This window comes from Bos indicus, chromosome 19 (assembly GCF_029378745.1).
Source record: "Bos indicus isolate NIAB-ARS_2022 breed Sahiwal x Tharparkar chromosome 19, NIAB-ARS_B.indTharparkar_mat_pri_1.0, whole genome shotgun sequence".
Lineage (NCBI taxonomy): Eukaryota > Metazoa > Chordata > Mammalia > Artiodactyla > Bovidae > Bos > Bos indicus.
Window position 1 is genome coordinate 525,592 of NC_091778.1, and position 11,084 is coordinate 536,675.

General features: G+C 38.4%; 1 pseudogene; it reads left to right on the forward strand.

Moving 5' to 3' along the window:
• Positions 1 to 10,128: 10,128 nt before the first annotated feature.
• Positions 10,129 to 11,084, forward strand: LOC139177681 (olfactory receptor 8U3-like; annotated as a pseudogene).

An 11,084-nucleotide genomic window follows, 5' to 3' on the forward strand; every position in this document is an offset into this window, starting at 1 on the left:
CTCGAATAGCCAAAGCTATTTTGAGAAAGAAGAATGGAACTGGAGGAATCAACCCGCTTGACTTCAGGCTCTACTATGAAGCCACAGTCATCAAGACAGTATGGTACTGGCACAAAGACAGAAATATAGATCAATAGAACAAAATACAAATCCCAGAGATAAATCCACACACCTATGGACACCTTATCTTTGACAAAGGAGGCAAGAATATACAATGGATTAAAGACAATCTCGTTAACAAGCAGTGCTGGGAAAACTTGGAGAAGACAATGGCACCCCACTCCAGTACTCTTGCCTGGAGAATCCCATGGATGGAGGAGCCTGGTAGGCTGCAGTCCATGGGGTTGCTAAGAGTAGGACATGACTGAGAAACTTCAATTTCACTTTTCACTTTCATTCATTGGAGAAGGAAATGGCAACCCACTCCAGTGTTCTTGCCTGGAGAATCCCAGGGACGGTGGAGCCTGGTGGGCTGCTGTCTATGGGGTTGCACAGAATCAGACACAACTGAAGCGACTTAGCAGCAGCAGCAGCAGCAGCAGCAGCTGGGAAAACTGGTCAACCACTTGTAACAGAATGAAACTAGAACACTTTCTAACACCATACACAAAAATAAACTAAAAATAGATTAAAGATCTAAATGTGAGACCAGAAACTATAAAACTCTTAGAGGAGAACATAGGCAAAACACTCTCCGACATACATCACAGCAGGATCCTGTATGACCCACCACCCAGAATATTGGAAATAAAAGCAAAAATAAACAAAAGCTTCAGCACAACAAAAGAAACTATAAGCAAGGTGAAAAGATAGCCTTCAGAATGGGAGAAAATAATAGCAAATGAAGCTACTGACAAAGAACTAATCTAAAAAATATGCAAGTAACTCCTGAAGCTCAATTCCAGAAAAATAAACAACTCAATCAAAAGTGGGCCAAAGAACTAAATAGACATTTCTCCAAAGAAGACATACAGATGGCTAACAAACACATGAAAAGATGCTCAACATAACTCATTATCAAAGAAATGCAAATGAAAACCACAATGAGATATCATTTCACACCAATCAGAATGGCTGCGATCCAAAAGTCTACAAGCAATAAACGCTGGAGAAGATGTGGAGAAAAGTAAACCCTTTTACACTTTTGGTGGGAATGCAAACTAGTACAGCCACTATGGAGAATAGTGTGGAGATTCCTTAAAAAACTGGAAATAAAACTTCCATACGACCCAGAAATCCCACTGCTGGGCATGCACACCAAGGAAACCAGAATTGAAAGAGACACATGCACCCCAATGTTCATCGCACCACTGTTTATAATATGCCGGACATGGAAGCAACCCAGATGTCCATCAGCAGATGAATGGATAAGAAAGCTGTGGTACATATACACAATAGAGTATTACTTAGCCATTAAAAAGAATACATTTGAATCAGTTCTAATGAGGTGGATGAAATGATCCTATTATACAGAGTGAAGTAAACCAGAAGGAAAAACACCAATTCAGTATACTACACAAATATATGGAACTTAGAAAGATGGTAACGACAACCCTGTATGCGAGACAGCAAAAGAGACACAGATGTATAGAACAGTCTTTTGAACTCTATGGGAGAGGGAGGGAGGGGATGATTTTGGAAAATGGCATTAAAACATGTATAATATCATATAGGAAACGAATCTCCAGTCCAGGTTCGATGCAGGATACAGGAAGCTTGGGCCTGGTGCACTGGGATGACTCAGAGGGATGGTATGGGGATGGAGGTGGGAGAGGGGTTCAGGATATAGAACACGTGTACATCCGTGGCAGATGCATGTTGATGTATGGCAAAACCAATACAGTACTGTAAAGTAAAACTAATAATAATATGGCAAAACCAATATAATATTGTAAAGTTAAAAAAAAAAAGAATAAAAAAATAAAGTGGAGGAGAAATACTAAATAATAATAATAATAAAAAAATAATAATAATAAAAGAAAATGGCATATGAGTGGATCCATGAAGTTCAAACCCCTTTTGTTCTGGTGTCAACTATATTTATGATCTGAAAATAAAACTTTCTTTTCATAAAGTAAAGCATATATAAATTGCCCTATACCTATCAAGTTTTATAAAACTCTGAGCTCATTCATTTTATTGATTTATTTTAGTAAATGAGGTGATATTTTCAAAGTCCTATTAATTATAAATTGATAAGAAAGACATGGATTATTTAATTAATAATATTAGGGACAACAATAACTTAGGTTCTTGCCTCAGGTCACACAACAAATTGCTGCTAAGTCACTTCAGTCGTGTCCGACTCTGTGTGACCCCATAGACGGCAGTCCACCAGGCTCCACCATCCCTGGGATTCTCCAGGCAAGAACACTGGAGTGGGTTGCCATTTCCTTCTCCAATGCAGGAAAGTGAAAAGTAAAAGTGAAGTCGTTCAGTCGTGTCCGACTCTTAGCAAACCCATGGACTGCAGCCTCCCAGGCTCCTCCATCCATGGGATTCTCCAGGCAAGAGTACTGGAGTAGGGTGCCATTGCCTTCTCTGACACAACAAATTAATCCTGTGTAATTTTAAAAGTTGAATTTTAATGACATCTGATGTAGACAAAGGGTATTTATTGTTCTTAGGTCTACACACAGCAAATAATAAAGAAAACAACTTACGATTTATAATATTTAGGTGAAAAACACATTTAGTAGATGTGAAGCAAATAATTTGAACCAGAATCCCTTCAGCTAGGAAGGTCACAGGGAATGGAAGAGACAAATATAAACAAATGATGACAATGTATCATAAATAGTTAGGATATTTAAATAGTTTACCACTTTTTTTTTTCTTTTTCTTTTTCTTTTTTTTGATTGTTTTGTTTCAAGCAACTGAACTGGATATGCACAGTCAAGGATAATACTTCCGTATTCTTGGCTTGAGGACCCTATAAACAGTATGAAAAGGCAAAAAGATAGGACCCTGAAAGATGAACTCCCCAGATTGGTAGGTGCTCAATATACTACTGGAGAAAGGTGGAGAAATAACTCCAGAAAGAATGAAGAGATGGAGCCAAAGCAAAAACAACACCCAGCTGTAGATGTGACTGATTATGGAATTAAAGTCTAGTGCTATAAGAGCAACATTTCATAGGAAACTGGAATGTTAGGTCCATCAATCAATGTAAATTGGAAGTAGTCAAACAGGAGATGCATCAACATTTTAGGAATCACTGAATTAAAATAGACTAGAATCAGATCAGATCAGTCACTCAATCATGTCCAACTCTTTGCGACCCCATAAATCGCAGCATGCCAGGCCTCCCTGTCCATCACAAACTCCTGGAGTTCACTCAGACTCATGTCCATCGAGTCAGTGATGCCATCCAGCCATCTCATCCTCTGTCATCCCCTTCTCCTCTTGCCCTCAATCCCTCCCAGCATCAGAATCTTTTCCAATAAGTCAACTCTTCGCATGAGGTGGCCAAACTACTGGAGTTTCAGCTTTAGCATCATTCCTTCCAAAGAAATCCCAGGGCTGATCTCCTTCAGAATGGACTGGGTGGATCTCCTTACAGTCCAAGGGACTCTCAAGAGTCTTCTCCAACACCACAGTTCAAAAGCATCAATTCCATATACACAATGGAGTATTACTCAGCCATTAAAAAGAATACATTTGAATCAGTTCTAATGAGGTGGATGAAACTGGAGCCTATTATACAGAGTGAAGTAAGCCAGAAGGAAAAACACCAATACAGTATACTAACGCATATATATGGAATTTAGAAAGATGGTAACGATAACCCTGTATACGAGACAGCAAAAGAGATACTGACGTATAGAACAGTCTTATGGACTCTGTGGGAGAGGGAGAAGGTGGGAAGATTTGGGAGAATGGCATTGAAACATGTAAAATATCATGTATGAAACGAGATGCCAGTCCAGGTTCAATGCACGATACTGGATGCTTGGGGCTGGTGCACTGGGACGACCCAGAGGGATGGTGTGGGGAGGGAGGAGGGAGGGGGGTTCAGGATGGGGAACACATGTATACCCGTGGTGGATTCATTTTGATGTTTGGCAGAACTAATACAATTATGTAAAGTTTGAGAATAGAATAAAATTAATTTAAAAAAACAAAACAAAACAAAAAACAAAAGCATCAATTCTTCGGCGCTCAGCCTTCTTCACAGTCCGACTCTCACATCCATACATGACCACAGGAAAAACCATAGCCTTGACTAGACGGACCTTTGTTGGCAAAGTAATGTCTCTGCTTTTGAATATGCTATCTAGTTTGGTCATAACTTTCCTTCCAAGGAGTAAGACTGGAATAGGTGAATTTAATTCAGATGACCATTATATCAACTACTGTGGGCAAGAATCCCTTAGATGAAATAGAGTAGCTATCATACTCCACAAGAGTATTTGATGCAATCTTAAAAATTGACAGAATTATCTCTGTTTGTTTCCAAGGCAAACCATTCAATATCTCAATCAAAGAAAACTAAGTCTATGCCTTGACAAGTAATGCTGAAGAAGCTGAAGTTGAACGGTTCTATGAAAACTGACAAGACCTTCTATAACTCACACCCAAAAAAGATGTCCTTTTCATTATAGGGGCCTGGAATGCAAAAGTAGGAAATTAAGATATACCTGGAATAACAGGAAAATTTGGCCTTGGAGTACAAAATGAAGCAGGGCAAAGGCTAACAGAGTACTGCCAAGAGAACACACTGCTCAAAAACACAAGAGAAGACACTACACTTGGGTATCACAGATGGTCAATGGTGAAATCAGATTGATTATCTTTTTTGTAGCTGAAGATGGAGAAACTATATACAGTCAGCAAAAACAAGATTGGGAGTTGACTGTGGCTCAGATCGTGAACTCCTTATTGCCAAATTCAGACTTACATTGAAGGAAGTAGGGAAAACCACCAGCCCATTCAGGTATGACCAAATCAAATCCCTTACAATTATACAGTGGAAGTGACAAATAGATTCAAAGAATTATACCTGATAGAGTGCCTAAAGAACTGTGCGTGGAGGTTCAGGACATTGTACAGGAGGCAGTGAACAAGACCATCCACAAGAAAAGGAAATTAAAAAAGCAAAATGATTATCTAGGGAGGCCTTACAAATAGCTGAGAAAAGAAGAAAAGCTAAAGGCAAAGGAGAAAAGGAAAGACATATCACTTTGAATGCACATTTCCAAGAATAGCAAGGAGAGATAAGAAAGACTTCCTCAGTGATCAGTGCAAAGAAATACAGGAAAACAAAAGAATGGGAAAGACTATAGATCTCTTCAAGAAAATTAGAGCTACAAGGGAATGTTTCATGCAAAGATGGGCTCAGTAAAAGACATAAATGGTATGGACAAAACAGAAGCACAAGATATTTAGAAGAAGTGGCAAGAATACATAGAAGAACTATACAGAAAAGCTCTTCAAGACCCAGATAATCACAATGGCATGATCACTCACCTAGAGCCAGACATCCTAAAGTGTGAAGTCAAGGGGCCTTAGAAAGCCTCACTATGAACAGAGCTAGTGGAGGTGATGGAATTCCAGTTGAGTTATTTCAAATCCTAAAAGATGATACTGTGAAAGTACTGCACTCAATATGCCAGCAAATTTGGAGAACTCAGCAGTGGCCACAGGACTGGGAAAAGTCAGTTTTCATTCCAATCACAAGGAAAGGCACTGCCAAAGAATGTTCAAACTACTGCACAATTGCACTCATCTCACACGCTAGTAAAGTAATGCTTAAAATTCTCCAAGCCAGGCTTCAACTGTTCATGAAATGTGAACTTCCAGATGTTCAAACTGGATTTAGAAAAGGCAGAAGAACTAGAGATCAAATTGCCAACATCCACTGGATCATAGAAAAAACAAGCAAGTTCCAGAAATAAATCTACTTCTTTACTGATTACATTAATGCTTTTGACTGTGTGGTTCACAGCAAACTATGGAAAATTCTTAAAGAGATGGGAATACCAGACCACCTGACCTGCCTCCTGAGAAATCTGTATGCAGGTCAGGAAGCAACAGTTAGAACTGGACGTGGAACAACACACTGGTTCTAAATCAGTAAAGGAGTACTTCAAGGCTGTATATTGTCACCCTGCTTATTAATTTATGTGCAGAGTAAATCATGAGAATTGCCAGGCCAGATGAAACACAAGCCAGAATCAAGACTGTTGGGAGTAATATCAATAACCTCAGATATGCAGATTACACCACTCTTATGGCAGAAAGTGAAGAACTAAAGAGCCTCTTGATGAAAGTGAAAGAAGAGAGTGAAAATGATGGCTTAAAACTCAACATTCACCAAATAAATATCATCTTGTCCAATCACTTCATGCAGATAGGGAAACGATGGAAACAGTGGGAGACTTTTTTTTGGGGGGGGGGTCTCCAAAATCACTGCAGATGGTGACTGAAGCCATGAAATTAAAAGCCCCTTTCTCCTTGGAATAAAAGCTATTATCAACTTAGACAGCCTATTAAAAAGCAGAGACTCAGCTTTGCCAACAAAGGTCCATATAGTCAAGGCTATGGTTTTTCCAGTAGTCCTGTATGGATATGAGAATTGGACTATAAGGAAAGCTGAGTCCTGAAGAATAGATGCCTTTGGGATGTGGTGTTGGAGAAAACTCGAGATTCCCTCGGACAGCAAGTGGATCCAACCAGTCTATCCTAAAGTAAATCAGTCCTGAATATTCATTGGAAGGACTCATGCTGAAACTCTAATACTTTGGCCACCTGATGCTAAGACCTCACTCAGTAGAAAAGACCCTGATGCTGGCAAAAATTGAAGGCGGGAGGAGAAGGGACTGACGAGTATAAGATGGTTGGATGGCATTACTGACTTGATAGACTGAGTTTGAGCAAGCTCCAGTAGTTGGTGATGGATTCGGAAGCTTGGCATGCTCCAGTCCATGGGGCTGCAAAGAGTTGGACATGACTGAGTGACTGAACTGAACTGAATCAAGGATTAGTCATTTCATGATGACATCATTCTAGTTAAAAATAAGACCTATTGTTACCTCTGTTTTTATAGGCTATTTTTTTTTCTAATTGAAGTTTTCTAATCACAGTTGCACCACAGAGGGTCAGTGAACCTGGTGCAGTCATGTGTGGGGAATATTAGGAATTAACTTCCCAAGGAATAAAGACTGTACTTTATAAAGTCCTACTTCACCCATTCAGGTACCCTGGGTATTCCAACTTTCCAGAGAAGATTTCTTCTATAACCAGATGGGTTAAGAGTTACCGTCGGTCATTTTCATAACCCTCCTTTTCCAAGCCTCTACACTTTTTGCCATTTAAAGGAAAGTAGATGACACTGTCTAACTTTGTTCCAACTGGATGAAGCTGACTTGTATACACAATAATGAAATACCTTTCTTAGCCCACCCCAAATAAAATATCCTTTTTGACTTCTGCCCAAGACTTGGGTTTCCTTTAGGAGAAAACAATTTATTGATAAAACTGGAAGCCAATTCCTAAGGAAAAGAGCATTTGTATGTATGAATGTTGCCTTTCTCTTAGGGGAAACTTTTGATGGTTTTAAAAAAATGTAAAAAAGAGACATTTATGTCTGAAATTAATTCACAGATCAGGGAGGTGTTTTTTTTTTTTTTTTTTTTAATTTTTACCCTTTTTCAGAATTGATGAGTCTGTGTGGGTTTTGCATTTTTCCCTTTTATTACAAAGAAGAAATAAGCCTGACTTCAATGTATACTCAAAGAAAAGTAACTCAGTATTAAAATTTCTGCTAATTACCTCTAAGATATCCAAAATGATATTTATTATGGAAGACCAAAGTGAGACTAGAGTTATTATATTACCATCATGGAAATGGGCAAATGATGTTCAGACCAATATTTTATTTTTTCCATTGTTTTGCCAGAATGGTGAGCTGTAGTGCCAATAGCGCTGTTAAGATGTCTATTCAGGAAGATAAGTTAGTTGAAACACACATTTCAAACCTGGGTTTTGCCTCCAGCAAGAAGAAAATAAATGGATGGGGGAAAACAGTTTTCATGCCACATTTTATGTATGTACTTATGTTTAAGTGTGCGTGTGTTTGTATATACACATATGTATTTGTGTATGTGTGTGTGTGTATATATATATGGTGGTAATTTGGTCACTAAGTTGTGTCTGACTCTTGCAATCCCATGGACTCTAGCCTGCCAGGCTCCTCTGTCCATGGGTTTCTCCAGGCACGAATAATGGAGTGGGTTGGCATTTCCTTCTCCAGGGGATCTTCCCAACACAGGAATCAAACCTGGGTCTCCTGCATTGCAGGCAGATGTTTTACCATATATGTATGTATGTATGGGCTTCTCTAGTGGCTCAGCGGTAAAGAATCTGCCTGCAGTGCAGGAGCCAAAGAAGATACAGGTTCGATTGCTGGGTTGGGAAGATTCCCTGGAGGAGGGCACAGAAAACCACTGAAGTATTATTGCCTGGAGAATCCTGTGGACAGCAGACCCTTGCAGACTACAATCCATAGTGTCACATAGAGTCAGACACAACTGAAGTGACTTAACACATACACACACACACACACACACACACACACACACACATATATATATATATATATATATATATATATATATATACATATATTTATACACACACACACATAGGTGCATGTGTTTTATTTATTTATTTTTTTCCTGGAAAACACGTTAGGTACAAGTCATCACATCAAGCTGAGTCAATATAAAGAGGAGGAAAAACTAAAAGGGCACATTTTCTGACCACTCACAGTAACTTCTTAAAAAACAGCAACAACAAAAAATGAAACTTCCCTTTGGGTAAAATATTTAGGGGAAAAGTCAGGGGTTACTCTTTCTATTTTGCATACTTCATTTTAATTTTATATGGTGAGATTTTTTTCATTTTTTTTTTTTTAAATTTACTCTTGAAATTAAAGTTAGCTAGTTATCTTCCTTAGCCTCAGAAGTGGAAAGAGGCATAGAATTCTCAAAAACCACATCATGCAAGTTGAACATCATGATAGGAGTACCATTACACATAATTGCTATTTCTCTTGTCAAAGAGATGGCTACCATTCACAAGCAAGTGTGCTTGCTATTGCTACACTAAAAATTTGTCCAATAATTTAGAAAGTATTCCTGATTATGTGTTGAAAATAATTAATGTAAAGCTATTTGTTGCTGCTCACTCACTCAGTCTTGTCTGGCTCTTTGTGACCCCATGGGCTGCAGCATGCCAGCCTTCCCTGTCCTTCACTGTCCCCCAGAGATTGCTCAAACTCATGTCCATTGAGTAAATGATTATAAAGAACTCTACTTTTTAACATATGTGTATTCTAACTCTAACTACAAGTATACGTTTTCACTTTTAGAAAGTAGTATTTGAAAATGAATAAATTACATATGAATCCAAAATTTGCCTAATTGACAAATAAAAATATTTAATTTCTTCCACTTTTCTATCCATTGAATATCCTGTTTAGCTTTGTATTATATTTAGCATAATGTACATTTGTTAAAATAAATGTCTATTAAAACAGTTAAAATGTTATATATTTAAGTTTTACTCCACTGAGAAGTAAATATGGGAGCAGGATATATAAAAATATATTCATTCTCTCTATTATTTAATATAACTGAAATAATCTAAAGCTAAAATATTACATATCTTTATAAACATTATTTTTATTAAACCTCAATTTTTGGCTTCAGAAAATTATAAATAGTTAAACAGGAGAATTTGAGAGGGGATATATTTATTTGTTCTGATATTTTGCTTCAGAACTTCTGGGGAACTTCCCTGGTGGCTCAGATGGTAAAGCATCTGCCTGCAAGGTGGGAGACCTGGGTTCAATCCCTGGGTCAGGAAGATCCCCTGGAGAAGGAAATGGCAACCCACTCCAGTACTCTTGCCTGGAAAATCCGATGGATGGAGGAGCCTGGTAGGCTACAGTCCATGGGGTTGCAAAGGGTCAGACATGACTGAGCGACTTCACTTATTCTATTTCAATGAGTAATAATTTCTCAAGTTTAAACACATGTTTTGGCATCAGATGACAATTCCTTACTCCTGATAATTTATCTGTCTTTAACGTGTCTCTTTTCAGCAGTTCGGAGACTAGAACAAATGATTGAAGAGAATATTACTAGGGTGATGGAATTCATTCTTTAGGGTTTTTCAGTCCAGAGAGAGACTGAAATCCTTCTCTTTCTTCTCATTTTAGTGGTATATTCTCTAACTCTGATGGGAAACATTGGCATGATTTCTTTAATCCGGTTGGATCCTCACCTTCACACACCCATGCATTTTTTTCTCAGTACTCTGGCCTTTGTAGACTTTTGTTACTCTTCATCAATAGCCCCAAAGTTCCTGGAGACCCTCATGACTAAGCACAGGTCAATATCTTTCTATGAATGTGTGCACAGCTAGGCTTTCTCCTGAACTTCTTGATTTTGGAGATGTTCCTTCTTGCACTAATGGCTTATGACTGCTATGTGGTCATCTGCAATCCTCTTCTGTACTTGGTGATCATGTCCCAAAAGGTGTGCATGCAACTGGTAGCAGACCCTTACTTATACAGCTTTTCTGTTGCTTTCTTCCACACAGTTGTTACTTTTTGATTGATCTACTATGGCTCCAATGTTATTAATCACTTCTATTGTGATGATGTCCCTTTGATGGCCCTTGCCTGCTCAGATACCAGCCTCAAAGAGATCTTGATTTTTATTTTTGCTGAATTCAACATGATCAGCTCTTTGACCACGGTCCTTATTTCTTACTTATACATTGTGGCTACCATCCTGAGAATCCAATCTGAAGAGGGGAGGCACAAAGCATTCTCAACCTGTGGTTCTTATCTGATTGCTGTCACTATATTCTACAGGACTCTGATCTTCATGTATCTGCAGCCCAAATCAAACCATTCCCTTGACACAGACAAAATGGCCTCTGTCTTCTACAAAATAGTCATTCCTATGTTGAATCCCATGATATACAGCCTGAGGAATCAAGAAGTAAAAAATGCCTTGAGGAAAGCCTTTGAAAAATGTTATTTCCTGTCTCTAATAAACATTAGAATGTAA